This window comes from Bos javanicus, chromosome 27, assembly GCF_032452875.1.
Source record: "Bos javanicus breed banteng chromosome 27, ARS-OSU_banteng_1.0, whole genome shotgun sequence".
In the NCBI taxonomy this organism is placed as follows: domain Eukaryota; kingdom Metazoa; phylum Chordata; class Mammalia; order Artiodactyla; family Bovidae; genus Bos; species Bos javanicus.
This window is the reverse complement of record NC_083894.1, coordinates 13,049,993-13,067,098: the sequence shown is the minus strand read 5'-3', so window position 1 is coordinate 13,067,098 and position 17,106 is coordinate 13,049,993. Positions and strand designations below refer to the sequence as shown.

At 37.2% G+C, this 17,106-nt stretch overlaps 1 protein-coding gene across 1 annotated transcript in view; it reads right to left on the bottom strand.

Moving 5' to 3' along the window:
* Positions 1-17,106, bottom strand: part of TENM3 (teneurin transmembrane protein 3) — a 997,728-nt gene that overhangs the window by 712,577 nt on the left and 268,045 nt on the right. Inside the window, exon 4 of the mRNA XM_061404118.1 lies at positions 3,527-3,606. The gene's annotated coding sequence lies outside the window, so the exon portion shown is untranslated. The remainder of the gene's footprint in view (positions 1-3,526; positions 3,607-17,106) is intronic.

The following is a 17,106-nucleotide window of genomic DNA, read 5'->3' as shown; positions in this document are numbered from 1 at the left end:
AATTCTTAGATTATCTGCCAAATGGTCATATAATCTGAGTCTCATCCCAGTTGGGACAGTGATGGAATATTCAGTTTGACTACTGTGTGGGTTCTTGGTTTTTCCCCATTCTCTTTTGGTCAATATTGATCGAGCACAAAAAAATTATAATAAAAACTTTATACAAGTCCAAGGTTTTAGAATTTTGAGTTCAGTTTTCTAAAGCCATGGAAAAGGGTGGAGTTTACTGCCTAAAAAATGATAAGCTTTGGCTTATCAACTGGATTTCAGTTTTTTTATGATATGCCTTGTCTCCACTTCTAAAATGGATCACTTAACATCTTACATGTTTTCCATCCTTCTTACCAACTTTTAAATAATAGCATGATTCTATATGGGGAAATTATGTGATATTTATGTGTCCTCTTTTTGCAAAACATTGCTTTTTAATTTTTTAAATATAGGAAATGTTTATGTAACTTTGTTGGGTTTCATAAAAAAATATCTGGAGAACCTAAGGACATTTGAGTACATTTACAACCACACTGAAAAATATTAGCTAAAGTCTATGCCCTAAAGCATAGTCATGATATCTTGTCTAAATCAGAACAGTAAAACTCTTTCTGATGAATATAGTTTAGACAGACTCTTTTAGAACTGTTTTGTTTTGGTTTGGTTGGGATGTCTTTCCCAGGTTAGAAAATAGGTAGTTGGTTGCCTGATTTAGGGAGATTTGGGGGGTATGTGCAAGACACCTTTTGTTTCTTCATCAAGATACATGCTTATACATGTGTTTTTAAGGCAATGGCCTATCTCCATAGCAGCAACTATCTCCTATGAAAAGTTACCATTCATTGTGAATCTCGGAGGAGCACTAAACATTGGAGTTTATATGTTAGCTACTGAAGACTAAATGGTTGTCATTGAGAACCTCCTGAAATGGAAAGAGTGCTTTACATGAAGAGAAGGGTTTGAAGAGAGGGTACTTACAAGACAAGGGGAGGTTTACCTGCTTTATGATAGAGGCATCCATAGAAAGAGCTTTTTCTAGGGTGAAATGCGGAAGATCCGAAGGAATCTCATCGATGGTGGGTTTCAGAGAACCAAGTATTGCTTTTGCCCTGAATATTGAGTTATCTTTTTATAGGAAAAAATACATAGATGATTACATTTCAGCTTAAGGTGTCTGAAACTAAGTGTGTAGCTCCCATTCATAATGCGAGCTAGGAATTCCAGAATAATTCCATGACAACTTGTCCTAAAAATGTAATTTACTTGAAGTCTATTATCAAAGTGTATGGGTAAGTTTTTCACAGCCTTTGTCATGGTTCACATGTGAATGAAAAGTCAGGAGGGAAATTTGAGGAAAATAGCAGCAAAGCAACTTAGATAAAACACTTCTCATCTAATCTGTCTGTCTATCTATCGCACATATATTCCAAGGGTCTTTGATTTCATGGATTGTGCAAAATATACTGCTAAAATTCTTAGAGATAATCTTAACAGCTACTGAGGAAAATGCATGATGCAAAATTATGTCTATTTTATATTATTAGACATATAAATTATTTTGTATTAGACATATAAATATGTCCATTTATTTTGCATTAGACATATAAATATGTCTATTTTATCTTAACAGAGGAATCTCACCACTATTTAAACTGAGATCAAGGGAAAAAATTATCCTGCATGCAAGAGGTGGAATACAACAGCTATTCACTCCAGAGTTTTATTTCCGCTTTGGTTAATTACTGAGTATGTAAGGAAGTCTATGTGTGTCCACAAGAACTTTTATTAAGGGACTCTTGTGCCACCGTTCTTTGAAACACCCTTACCTGAAAAGCAAAAAAATAAGTGCCTGAAAGGAACATTAAAAGAAAACAAGAGTATTTGCTACTATCATATGCAACACATATAACTAATTAGACCATAACTTCATTGTTAAAAAATATCCCTTCTATTTTCTATTTGCCCTTCTCTAAGCTGAAAAGAAAAAAACCTCTTCTGTGAGTACTAAATTTGTATCAGTTTTAATGCAGGGGGAAAAAACAGATTGCTTGTTTTGGATATAAAATCAATTCAAATCTAGCAACCTAGATATAAAATTATCAGTGACACAACTGTTGCTACTGTCATAGATTCAAGATGTAGGCACTTCACCTCTAAATTTTTTCAAAGATTCTTTTTTCATTTTAAAAAAGAACATATATTGTTGTTGACTGAAGAGAGTATCAAAAAGAAATATGTGCAAGTAATTCAAGTTTTCCAATGTTAATATGTTGTCATTCTTATATATTTGTGTTTCATAATTATTTCATAATCTGGAAAATCCCTTTCTCCAGAGGAAAATTTTACTGAGGTTTGTATTAAAAGAAGAAACAAGCCATTAATCAAGTGAAGTCAAAGATACTCAAAGAACTCAACCCAGTAAGCCAAACAGTCAGGCACTTTTTGAATGATTTACTCTGGGAAACCGGATCTTTTAGGCATGCCACTGTATACACATCCTGAGCAGGACACTTATCAGGTTTTCTATTGTAAATTCTTTTATAGCTTTCTAGTAGAAAACACTTTTCATTTTGAGGAAATCCCTCAGAATGTGGTTTTAAATGAAACTGTTCTCAAGGTTCAAAAGCTTTAAATTACTCGACCATGGTTACCATTGAGAAAACGCACTGAGCTATATCCAGAGGAGAACAAAAATAACCAGGTACAAGTTTAATTCTCTAAGGTTGCCATGTAAGCGCTGCTCAGAAAGGATTAAGACTTTCTGAGAACAAGAGAGCTTCCAAATCACTTACAAAGTGGGGAAACACACACACTCTATAATCCACTGTGTTTGGTCTATTCCATTCTGGGAGGAAATTCTAGTTAAAAAAGCAGAGTCTATATATTTTAGGATGTCCTCATCCAGCTAATTAAAAAAAAAAAAAAAACCTGTAAGAAATGCCATTGCTTTCATTTAATCAGAAACAGCATAAAAACTAGCTTAACTCCACTTTTTGGAATCATTGCTGACAGTGAATTTATGGAGGTTAACAGCATTAGTAATGTGCTTCCAAGTACACATTACTTGGTGCTTTTGAACTGTGATGCTGGAGAAGACTCTTGAGAGTCCCTGGACTGTAAGGAGATCAAACCAGTCAATCCAAAAGGAAATCAATTCTGAATACTCACTGGGGGGACTGGTGCTGAAGCTCCAATACTCTGGCCACTGGAAAAGACCTTGATGCTCAGAAAGATTGAAGGCAAAAGGTGTGGGGGGCAGCAGAGGATGAGACGGTTGGATGGCATCACCGACTCAATGCACATCGATTTGAGCAAGCTCCAGGAGATGGTGATGGCCAGGGAAGCCTGGGGTGCTGCAGTCCATGGGGTCTCAGAGAGACAGACATGACTGAGCGACTGAACAACCACCACCACCAAGTACACTGCAGCTTGGCCCAGGTGTCATGTTTATCAAGACGAACGAGTTATATATTTTATGAAGGCCTTTTTGTCTTTATTTGATGGATTTGGAGACAGTTTTGTTCCCAGGACTTACCTTCTTTTCTTTGGAGAGTTCCTCAGTTTTCTTGGATGCACAGAAGTTTGAAATCACTTTGTCTTAGAAGAGTAGGAACCCTAAAACAAAATAAATGATATATGTAAACTGGGAAAAAAACTTGATCTGATATTTTTTGTGCGTGATTTTAATTCTGAAACTCTAAAGATATTGAGATGCACTGTGCCAAGGGATTACTGCTAATCTAAAATAATTACATGGAAAAAAAAATCTTAATGATCGTAAAAGTCTACCCCAGCAGTGTGTTAAGCTGAACTTTATTTGACGAGTCCACTTAGAGTCTTTTGAGTCAGACACAACTGAAGTGACTTAGCAGCAGCAGCAGCAGCTAGTAGTAAAAGCAAAAAAATTATATTCATCTTTATGAAGAGTGAAACGTTTGTGAATTTATCTAAGACTTGCCATCTTTCTGTCTTGTTTAAAGCTCCTTCCACTTGTTCCCTGTTGCTAATTCCAGGATCACAAATGATAATAATTAGATTAAGGGTAGGACAAACTTAGGCCACACCATATTCCCAGAGCCCACAGTTATGTTTACCATTGTGTGAATTTACAAATACTTGTTTCTGGTTCTGTTGAAGGGGAAAAAATGCATGGGTTCTTTGTTTTTACATTTTACTTAGTAATTTTAAGCAGCAATCACAGCCATTAATCAAATGAATCCATTCCTTGAGTTTTAGCATTTAGCTTTCATTTTAGCACTATAATCCTTTGCAATGGTTTCCAAGTGTCAATGAGTCTGATTCTCTCTGTTCCTCCCTTTTCTTCTTTTTTTTTTTCCTTACCAAAAAATGAAAATAAAAAAGAAACAAAAATACATGGAGGATATAAGGTAGACAAAGATAGGTCAGAGATCACTTTTAGGCTTTGAACCTGGTTGACTAAGAGATAATTGATATAATTATCAGAAAAAGGAAAGTGAAGGGAAAGAAAGCTATTGCATTTGTTCTCAAGGGGCCAGATCAAGGTCTATTGAAAGAATTGAGTTACAGTGTGGGAGTCAAGGAATGGCTGTCATTCTCTAAGAGATATAGAGACGCTGGTCTATACTGGAGCAAATATGTATGCACAGAGTGTTGGGGAATAAAAAGTAATTCAGGGACTTCCCTGGTGGTTCAGTGGTGAAGACTGAGCTCCTGGGGTGGGGGTCCAGGTTGGATGCCTGGTCAGGGAACTATTAATAGATCCCACATGCCACAACTAAGAGTTTGCATGCTGCAACTAAGGCTCAGTGCAGCCAAATCAATAAAATAAATATATATATTAGAAAAAATAATTCAACTGTGCTATGTGGCAATCTATGCCCACAGATCAGTATTTCTTTACTGAAAGAAAAAAAAATCATTTTTTAACCAAAAGACTAAGATTTGAACATCTGATAGACTCTGCATGGGAGCCACTGTGCACTGAAGAGCAAATGAGTGGTGGGGTGAATGCTTGGGGCTCTGAAGTTCAGGGAACAGTCCTCCACTCCAGATGAGCTGTCAAAGGGGCCAGGGGACTTCAATGAGAGGGTGTTCCAGAGCTCCTTGAAAGCTGGATTTGAATTTCATCTTGTAAAATGCATATTTCAGTTTCTTTGAGGAGATATTTGAGGAGCTTATAGCTCTGCTTTGGCTTTGAACTCTAGTTTGGGTGGATCTTCTATATGTAATTGTCAACGGGTGAGCCCCGCGATAGCACACGTTACAGGTTCAGGGAAGACCCAGGCTGGGCTCTGACACGAACCCTCCACGCTGTCACAGCACCCTTAGGGTTACTGTTCCGGTTGGTGTTACTTGTGCTATCCACATTTATAAGATGCTGAAAGAGCAGGTTTTGAAGCCCAGCTGCCTGTGAATGAACTCCAGCTACACCACGTAACAGCTGTGTCTGTGTAACCTTGAGGGAGACGCACAGTCTCTCTGTGCTTTGATCACTTCGCCTTTAAAAAGGTGAGAAGAAAATGAAACCTTCCCACACATTTATCAGGATGACATGACTTAATATTTTCAAGCACTTAGAGTGCTAGCTAATACTTTAAAATGCTGTTTAACTCTAAATTATAATTATTATTTATATGTATACATTACTCTGGTGGCTCAGACAGTAAAGAATCTGCCTGCAATTCAGGAGACCCAGGTTCACTCCTCGAGTCAGGAAGATCCCCTGGAGAAGGGAATGGTACCCACTCCAGTATCCTTGCCTGGAGAATCCCAGGGACAGAGGAGCCTGGTGGGCTCCAGTCCATGGGGTCGCAAAGAGTTGGACACGACTGAAGGCCTAACATTATGGCTGATTCGCTTCATTATACAGCAGAAACTAACACAACATTGTGGAGCAATTATACCCAATTAAAAAAATAAATAGATGTTTTTCAAGGGATGTTGGATTGATTGGTTTTAGAAAGAAAATAATGACATTCTTCTAGAATCAACTAACTTTTCAATTAGTATCGACCACCCTGAAACAACAAATATGGGAGGGAACGACTGCGGAACACGCTCATGTAAAATCAGGGAAAGCAGAGAAAGCGTAGTGATAATTGTTTGTCATTAGATTTCATCTTTTAGGGTGATTAAAATTTTCATAAATCCTCAGTGTGTTTCTGTATGAATATATCCTATACTCCCCACCAAGTTTCAATTTTATCTGGAAACAAAGCACAGTGTGCAAAACAATAAGATGCAGATTCTTTCTGTGTAAATTGATTAGCTTAACACCATAGGAAAAAAAATGGATGCCAACAAAATTTAAATATGCCAATGAAAACAGACAAACAACATCATTCAAAAAAAGTTACTGCCTTGCTCTTGAGGTGGCAGTTGACTCATGTGGAAAGATTATTAAACCCGATTTTGCTGATACCAGGCAATTACCTACTATGAAAATACAATTGATAGAAAAGTTTGGTAATAGAGTCCACAGAAGAAGGTACAGATTACAGTCAAATTTGGAGATGAAGATAATTTGAATTATTTACAATTATTAATTATAATTATTTACAATTCAACAGAAGCAGAGTATAGATATATAGAACCCTATTATGCTTTATTTTTATATCCTATAATTACATATAAATATCATAAAGACTCTATGAAAATACATAATGTACAAGAAGAGGAGACATTTTAGGAGAGGAGAGTGTTTTTTAACACAAGAGATAAGCTGACAACAATAGAGAGAGGTCTGTGGATGTCGAAATCATTTCAAAAAGCAAATGGGGCTTGTTATGAAGAATCTCAGCATGAAAAACTAGTTCTATAAAGTTATAGCTGAGAAATATCTAAGCAATTTTTTTCTAGTCAGCAAAATTAATAGCATTTTTGGGGTCTCACTTTCCATTTTAATATTAGAAACCCATGAGAAAAGCAAGAGTACTGGTTTCTCTACAAAGAACTTAAAAAATTCATTCTAGTTGTCTTTGCGTGATGAGAAGATAAACTAGCTAATGGGAACACCAGCTTCTTAGTTATACATATATTCATTTGCTCAACAAATATAATTACGTGCGTATTATGATTATGCATCAGGCATTGTTAGGTTTTAGGGATAAAGATGAACAGAGTCAGCCTTTGTCCTCATGTAGCTGGGACAGATATTAATCAAATTATCACACAAACAAAGCTGTACACATTGGACAATGGTAAGCACCTCAAGACCGCACACAGAAAGACCTGAGAGGCCTGGAGCAGGCTCTTTGACGAAGACGATGTGATTTATCCGGGCCCAGTGTAGCAAGCATGAGACATAGGAGTAGAGAAGCTTCCAGACTGAGGGAAGATCTTGGCCAGAGGACCTGGGGTGGAAGGGAGACTGGTGAACTTGAAGACTTGAGAGCCACCAGGGGCTCAGAATCCTGGGCACGGGCTCAGGTGGTGTTGAGGAGGCTGGGTTGTCAGGAAGGCACTGGCCTGCACAGTGCACAGTGGAGCGTGATAAGGATTTTAACAGTTATTCTGAGGCCAAGGGAAAGCTTCAAAGGGATTCAAGCAGGAGACATGGAGTGGTCATGTTTTGTAAGTTGAGTACTGTGACTAGAGCTCAGAAACTCATCAGGAACTACGTTAATAGGTGTAGCAGAAGCAAGAGACACACCACTGAGAGACACCCAGGTAGCTGAAGAACATTCAAAGGATTCGAGTGAGCTTTAGGAGGGTATGCTGCAGTCCATGGGGTCACAAAGGGCTGGATGTGACTTAGCATCTGAACAACAACAAATGATAGTATTAGTTAATAGAAAATGTCATAATTGTGACATTTCAGGGCTCGGCAAATTCTACTGCTGGTGAGTTCCAGAGTTCATGTTCTCATAAATTCTAAAGTTTCAAATACATAAGTTTTCTGCCTGTCCTGAGGGTCTTTTAGTACTAAAATGGAAAGCAAGACCAAAAACATGCCACTGATTTTGCTGATCAAAATAACATGACTTACATACTTCTCAGTCATGACTTCGTTAAACTAATTCCTTTATCATTTTTTTTGATAACAAGCTCAATCCACTCATTTGAGTTGTTGTTACATACTTTCAATTGCATGAAAACGGCAGTAATGCAATTTCAACTTTGGACTCAACACGCAAAATGAAATCTTTTAAATAACAAACTTTGAGTCACTTCTGATAGAAACAGCTCTTCAGGTCTTTTGATAGTGGAGACTTTGGAAAATATCATTATAGAATACCTCATGATGTCACAAGATGTATTTGAAAGGTGTTTTCTGCCAAATATGAAGTTGAAATTTAAACTGTTTGGGGAGTCTGTGAACCAACTTCCTCCAATCTGAATATTTATCCAATAAAAAGGATGTGAGAGGTTGGATATTATGAACAATCCAACTAAATCTCAATATTCTGTGACTCTTCTTTGTAATTCTCTTAGTTTATTTGAATTTCAAAACTTAAAAATATCCAAGTGCAATTTATTTTCTTTTTACAGGTCTCCTTTTCATATCAATATAAGGATAATATGAAGACTATTTAAATGGTCCATATGCATCTCACAGATTTGCTAATATAAATAACAGTCCATTTTATAAACTTAACTGCCTTAAATCAAGATTCAGCTGCCTTAAATCATTTTTGAAAGAAGTTAGAGTATCAGTGAATACTACCTGTGTAAATATATCATAAACAAACAACCATCAAGATCCACCCCACATACCCAACAGGTAGTAAGCATTTTATACTTTTATAATCTACATAAATTGCTATAGCATGTTGGTTTCACTCTCTTTCCCTTCAACCCCACTATTCAACTCTTGATGGATGGATGTATTTAGTATAGACATTTTGAAAAGTCCACTTTCTTATAATCAAAACAAATACAAAATACAACAATACCTGCCTTAGTTATTAATGCTTATTTTTATAAAAAAGTATTATAGCTATTTAAGGAAAAATGTTACTCTTAGAATCCTGCCTCTGCTTTTTCTTTCTGACCAATAGTTAATCTTCTGAATGCTGCTCTCCCCCTTCAATCCATAGTTTACTTTCAATATTTTTGCATTAGTAACACACATTTAAAAAATGAAATGTATAATCATGAGTGCATTATTGTAATATGTTCTTACAGTGGAATAAAATAACTTGACAGTACAATGGCAGTAAGGAATTGGTCCCTCTATAGAAAGTGCCTATGTTTTAAATGCATGTAGCTTTATGACCTTTACAGGGCCTGGATTGCTTCTAAATTATTTTATCATTTATGCCATCATGGGCTTGAGAGTATGACAACCAAGGCATTGCAATTACAGTGGATTTGTAAATTGTTTATTTATTTATTTTGGGCTGGCTGAATCTTCTTTGCTGTGCCCAGGCTTTTATCTAGTTACCATAAGCGGAGGCTACTCTATAGCTGTGGTGCGAGGGTTTCTCTTTGGCTCTAGCATGCCTGGGCTTCAGCAGTTGCAGCTCCTGGGCTTAGAGCATGGGCTCCATTGTTAAGGCACAGGGGCTTAGTTGCTCTGCAGCATGTGGGATCTTCCAGGGTTAAGGATAGAACTCGTGTCTCCTGCACTGGTGGGTGGATTCCTCATCACTGAGCCACCAGGAAAGCCCATACAGTAGATTTTTGCAGAGGCAATATCTTATACTAATACTACAAATTTTATAAATGAGAAGAAACATTTCTTTGATCTTTAAAAATAAGCTTCCTTTGTGTGCATATTGTCCACAAAATTCTCTGTCGGGAAATGTTTAAAATAAACACAGAAACAAATGAACAGCCTTTTCACCAGGTTCGAGTCAGAGCCTGCTGGGATACAATTTTTCCCCACACAGGTGTCCAGTGATGGGTGGCACACACTTAAATTCACTGGTGCCATAAACCAGAAAAGGCCAGTCAGAAATTCCTCCCTGTGATATAATCTATGTTTAAACCTTGTCTGATAATCATGGTAGGTCTGTATCTTTTTTGACGAAACCCCCAAATGTGTCTGTATACAAGAGGGAAAGAGAAACCTATTATAATTCTTACTGAGATAAACTCAAAAGCCATATTTCCCCTCTACACATATTCTCAGATTCATCAAGTTTTAACAAATATAAAAGATCTAAAAGTAAACAATAGCAAACCCAAACCCCAAGTGTTTAAAATAACCAAGCTGATGAATATCTTCAAATGCCCTTGTGATGTGTGCAGTGGATTGTTGTTATTGTTAAGTGGAAAGTAGGAGGAAAAAGTTTAAAGAGGAGTGTTTTCTTATTTAAATAAATAGAAGGAGAGAAGAACTTCTTTGCCATGCTTTCAGTGCCATTTCAAAGCTCCGAATAAGCTAAAACAAATAAACCACTCCCTCATTTTGACCTAGATTACTATTTAAACAAAGGTGCACATTCTTAATTTACATGAAAAGCAATTAGACCTGCCGTTGACAGCACTGTGAAAAATGTATCTGCTTAGAACAAATTTTTTATTTGGAGGAAAAAAAAAAAGAGGCTGGAGGTGTTTTTATACTTGATTAAAGAAAAAAAAAAACAACAACAAACAAATTGGAAGAGGTTCTCCCTACCCAAATCTTACCCACTATCCACTTTGGGACAGAAATGCTATAAAAGTTTTAAACTGGTTGAGACAAGCGTTATTGTTATTATTATACATGCTTAAACGGTGTTTAAAATTATTTTCTGATTCAGACTTTGAGCCCAAAATTTAGACATTTTATGATGATATTTAAGAAATGGCTAGAAAGTGATATAATTTTTTCCCTTCTTTGGAATGCTTTGTGAATAAGCTAGACACTGAAATACAAAGGAAAAAAATGAATTGAGAAAACCATGGTAGAAAGTATATTTTTACATTTATTCATATTTGTTAAAATATGAATTCATTACCAGAAATGAATTCTTAGAGTATTTTTATTTTCCTTGGAGTTAAGATTTTATCAAACCAGTAAATGGCTCTTTCTTTTTTTCTTTCTTTTCCTTTTGGAAACTTTGTTTTTCCAGGTTAGAAAGATGGTACACATTCTTTTCAATAAGTAAACATTTAAAGGAGAAAGTAAGAGCTTGACTACTCTTGACATTTTAAAATAACATTTTCCCACTTACATTTATTTATTCAGCAAATATTCATTGTTTAACTTTTGCCTAGTTGAATATTCCTAGATAATAATGGACACAGTGGTTAACAAAGCAAGCTCCACTCTTGCCCTCATAGGGTAAGAAGTCTAGAAGACCTTTATACAAGTGATAAGTACATTATCATTACAAATTAGACAAATTTTAAAAAAAATATTTTTAAATTAATTGAAGTATAGTTTATCAACAATGTTGTATTAATTTCTGTTATACAGCAAAATCACTCAGTTATATATATATACATATGCATGCTGCTGCTGCTAATTTGCTTCAGTCATATCTAACTCTGTGCAACCCTATGGACTGCAGCCTTCCAGGCTCCCTCTGTCCATGGGATTTTCCAGGCAAGAATACTAGAGTGGGTTGCTGATATATATATACACATATATGTTTATATATATATATAATCTTTTTAATATTCTTTTCCATTGTAGTTTATTACCAGATATTAAGTATAGTTTCCTATGTATACAATAGGATATTGCTGTTTATTTATTTTATATTTAATAGTCTGCATTTGTTAATCCCAAATTCCTAATTTATCTTTCCTCCACCTCCCCTCTTACCCTTTAGTAACCATACTTTTTATTCCCTATGTTGGTGAGTCTGTTTCTGTTGTTGATAAATTGTTTTATTAAAAAAAAAAAAAGGTATTTTGGAAGAATACATGAGAGGGTCAGTCTTTTTTTTTTTAATTTCCTAATAGTAGGTCAATTCTAGCCTTGGGTGTATGTGAAAGCTTTCCTGTAGAAAACAGGACAAATAGTAGAGGTACTAGGTGGAGTGGGAAACAGAAGAAGGAGAGGAAATGATGTGCAAAAGCTTGGGGAGGCAGGCTGCTGGAGGTCAAGACACAGCAGGACTGACTGCTAGGAAGGACATGGTGCCAGGTAGGGCAGCAGAGCAGGGCAGCAACTGGAGCCCACAGTGCCTGAAACCCACTGCCAAAACTATTTGTGTTTATCAGTGATGGAGAACCACTAGAGGATTTTTAAGTTGGGAAGTGACATGATTCAATTCAAATAGTCACTTTCAATGATTACTTTTAAACCACACTAAGATATTCCTAAAGTGTCAGGAGACATACATTTAATGGCCAGTGGAAGCGATGGATACTCCTAAAATGGAGCTGGCTAGAGAGTCTTGGCTCCATGCAGTGATAAAAACAGAGCAATTTGTTGGCTTCCTTCAGTCTGCTGAGCCTTACGTAACAAAACAGGAAAAGCTCAACTCAAATCTTTTTTTCTAGCATAACATTTCCAAGAGAAATGAGGTCAAGACTACAGGTCAGTTCTGGTTGGGAGGTAAAATGTCTAGTCTGTTTGAAGTCTTACTTTGGTTTTATCCTTTCATATGAGCATTGGTACACACAAACAAGACCATTCAGCAAAAAATACTGTGCAAACGAATCTAGGTAGCTGAACTGGGGAAGGGCAGACATGATGTGTACACGTGAGGAACAGCAGCCGGTCCACAATACCTCATCTCAGTCCTCAGGTGGGACATGCGAGAAGCAGAGGACCAGAGGGAGCTTGGCCAGAGGTGCTGAAACCAGGTCACGTGAGGCAGCAGGGTACGGCTTATATGACTCAGTGCGCATGCATGCTGCCACTTCAGTTGCGTCCAGCTCTTTGCGACCCCAAGGACTGTAGTCTGCCAGGCTCCTCTGTCCATGGGATTCCCCAGGCAAGATTACTGGAGTGGGTTGCCATTCCCCTCTCCAGGGGATCTTCCCAACCCAGGGATCGAACCAGGTCTCTTATGTCTCCTGCATTGGCAGAGGGGTTCTTTACCACCGGGGAGGAGATTTACAATTTTTACTTCAGTTCCACCCCAATCTGGACAGAGGGAGGGCAGATGTCCACAAACTGGGAGGAAAGGTTGCTCCCAGCATGCTGGGCAGCCAAGAAACACCAAATATTCACTAAAGGGATTACACTTTAACCAGGTAATGAGCTGGTTATATATATATATATATATATATATATATTTTTTTTTTTTTTTTAACGCACACTTCAACAGATTTATTTCTTTAAAGGAATGGATTTTGAAGAGAAAAAACATGGGGCAGAGAGGTATGGAATAGAAAATAAATACAAATGTAAGCTGTTTTACTAATTGCTTTATAACCACAAACTAGTACAGAGAATGCCCTGTACAAAACACAACAAAGGTTCAAAGATGGAGATGTTCCCTTAGGCAAGGCTGAAGACTTCAGTCTCTGGTATTTGGAATTTAGGCTGCAGTCCTTGTTTTTGGATGGATCACTGGGTGTGTGGCACAGTCCATGCTTTTAACCAGATTTGAACAGGAGAATGGCCACTTGGCCCAGGTAGAAGTAGATGAAGTGTTTGGTTTCATGTGTCACATAACTACCGAAGTTCCTCCCCACGATGCAGTGCCAGGTGGGGTTGTACTTCTTGTCAAACTCCTTCTTGATATGGGCCACAATGTCCTTCTCTATATTATATATAACTATATATATATATATATATATATAACTATATATATATATATATAACTATATATATATATATTATAACTCAGGTAAAGAGCTCAGGCTTTGGGGGTTCCATGAGCTAGTTTCATGTATATGTCAATGGGATATGACTTTCATATGGCTTGCTTCCGGTAATCCTGGGAAGTTGTAGATGTTTGTACCATGGTCTGGACACTCCCACTTTATTATTTTTAAGCAGTCTTTTATTTATATTTTCTTTTTAAACTTTTGGCTGCTCCAGGTCTTTGTTGCAGCTTTCTCTAGCTGTGGTGCACAGGCTTCGTTGTCCCATGGCATGGGGGAACTTAATTCCCAGACCAGGGATTGAACCCATGTCCCCAGTATTGGCTAGTAGATTCTTAACCACTGAAGTAGACGTTTACAATAGTAGTCTTCTATAATGAAATGGGAAGAAAATGTTGCACAGGACTACTCTTGAATTAAATTAGATAATGTACAATGTCTGATGCAAGGTGACTGTTTACAAATATTATTTATTATTGTATTTCAAAGTCTGTGGTAAAATGCAATTTCTCTGTTGTGTTTTTTTTTTTTTTTTTGGTTGATACATGTATGTATTAATAATAGGAAGCACAGACTGTTAAATAGGAGCTTCCCAGGTGGCATTAGTGGTAAAGAACCCACTTGCCAATGCAGGAGACATAAGAGACACAGGTTCAGTCTCTGGGTTGGGAAGGTCCCCTGGAGGAGGAAATGGCAACCCACTCCAGTATTCTTGCCTGGAGAATCCCATGGACAGAGGAACCTGGTAGACTACAGTCCATACAGCCACATAGAGCTGGATGTGACTGAAGTGACTTAGCAAGCATGCACAGCTGTTAAATGACTCATATTTGTGAAGCGTTCAGAATCTTAAAGGGAATATCACTTTATCAATGTGAAGGATTCTGAAAAATGCAATAGAAAGATTTTATCTAAGCTAGATAAATATTATTATCCTCATTATATAAAGGTCAGAGGGATGCAGGGAACTAAAGTAACTTGTCAAGGAATGTCAGTGTTTGAGATTACGATTCTGGCTCTCCTAGCTCCTATGAAAACTGTTAGACAAAGGTTCTCTGAAGCAAAAAAAATCCCTATATATTTAAATCATTTCAGCCATGCCAAATGATAATAACTCAGCCATTTCTTTTTTTTTGTTGTTCGTTTTCTCCATTCAGGTCACATCTCCAAATTAAGTAAATAGTTAAAGAAAAAAACAAGCACACAAACACAAGTTTGTGCTATTCTGGCATTGGCTAATCAGGGAAAATGGCTGCAGAGAAGGAAAGGCTGAGAATTCTCTTGCAGAAATTTACAAGACAACCAGGAGGAAGTTAACAATTCAATCTCAATGAATTAACATTGAAAACCAAAAGAGGGACTTCACCAGTAGTCCAATGGTTAATTTACTGCATATTTAACTTATTTGCAGAGTACATCATGCGATATGTTGGGATGCATGAAACTCAAGCTGGAATCAAGATTGCTGGGAGAAATATCAATAACCTCAGATATGCAGATGATACCACCCTATTGGCAGAAAGCAAGGAGGAACTAAAGAGCCTCTTGATGAGGGTGAAAGAGAGTGAAAAAGCTGGTTTAAAACTCAACTTTCAGAAAACTAAGGTCATGGCATCTGGTCCCATCACTTCATGGCAGATAGATGGAGAAACAATGGAAACAGTGATAGACTTTATTTTCTTGGGCTCCAAAATTGCTGTGAACATTGACTGCAGCCATGAAATTAAAAGATGTCAGCTCCTTGGAAGAAAAGCTATGACAAACCCAGACAGTTTATTAAAAAGCACAGACATCACTTTGCCAACAAAAGTCTGTATATAGTCAAAGCTATGGACTTTTTTTGCAGTAGTCAAGTAAGGGTGTGAGAGTGGGACCATAAAGAAGGCTGAGTGCCAAAGAATTGATGCTTTGGAACTGTGGTCCTGGAGAAGATCATAAGAGTCCCTTGGACAACAAGGAGGTCAAACCAGTCAATCCTAAAGAATATCAACCCTGAATATTCATTGGAATGATTGATGCTGAAGCTGAAGCTCTGATACTTTGGCCATCTGATGTGAAGAGTTGACTCATTGGAAAAGATCCTGATGCTGGGAAAGATCGAAGGCAAAAGGAGAAGGGGACAGCAGAGTATGAGATGGTTGATGGCATCACTGATTTCTGGACTTTAGTGTGAGCAGACTCTGGGAAATAGTGAAGGATAGGGAAGCCTGGCATGCTGCAGTCCATGGGGTTGCAAAGAGTCAGACATGACTGAGCAACTGAACACCAAACAACTAGTGGTTGAGCTCTGTGCTTCCATTGCAGGGGGCACAGATTTGATCCTTGATTGGGGAACTAAGATCCCACATGCCATGGGCAGAGCCAAACAAACACAACAACAAAAACAAACAAACAAACAAACAAAACCCACCCCAAACCATTCATTACTCCCATAGAAATAAACAGTAATTTATCTAGGGGTACAAACAAAATAACTACACATTCAGAATTAGATGTTCCCTAACTCCAAATATCCACAACATTTCCAGCTCTAGGCAAACATGCGATATATTTTCCTCCCTTACCATAAAATTCTTGTGGTTTGCTTTATCATTTGATATAATATCATAAGCTCCTTACATTGCTCAGAAGCTTTAAGACGTCTATTCTCTTTATTTTTCCTCTAAATACTTCACAAATAAATCATAAAGTGATCCCTTAAGTTTGTAAAAGAGTAAGAGAAAGTCATCTTAGTCAATTTCTCTGAACGTGTTCATGAGCTCACAACACGCTCCATTTGTAAGTAGTGATGTAAGCTTGGCATGCAAATTAATGCTATGACAATTTATAGGAGCCTATCATCCTATCATATGGTCCTCATGTAAGACATGTAGTAACCAGAAGGAAAAAATGTTTAAAAGCTAGAAGGAAGAAATGTTTAAAAAGCACGTATCATTATTTTACCCCATGGTACTATATTTCTTAGGTTTGTAAACAAATGAATTGTATGTATGTGTCTGTGTATTTATTTTTAATTGAAGAATAATTGCTTTACAATATTGTGTTGGTTTCAGCCATACATCAGCATGAATCAGCCATAGGTATACATATGGCCCCTCCCTCTTAAAACTCCCTCCTACCTCCCATGTGTGTCTGAATTTTATAATGTTGACACAATTAAACTTATTAATAAAGAGTTTGTAGGGAAAAAGTGATTCTCAAAAATCATTCTCCTTTCAAAGTAGAATAGGCTAAATACTGTGAAAGAGGAGAGTGAAAAATTGGCTTAAAGCTCAACATTCAGAAAACGAAGATCATGGCATCTGGTCCCATCACTTCATGGCAGATAGAGGGGGAACCAGTGTCAGACTTTTTTTGGGCTCCAAAATCACTGCAGATGGTGACTGCAGCCATGAAATTAAAAGACGCTTGCTCCTTGGGAGAAAAGTTATGACCAACCTAGATAGCATATTCAAGAGCGGAGACATTACTTTGCCA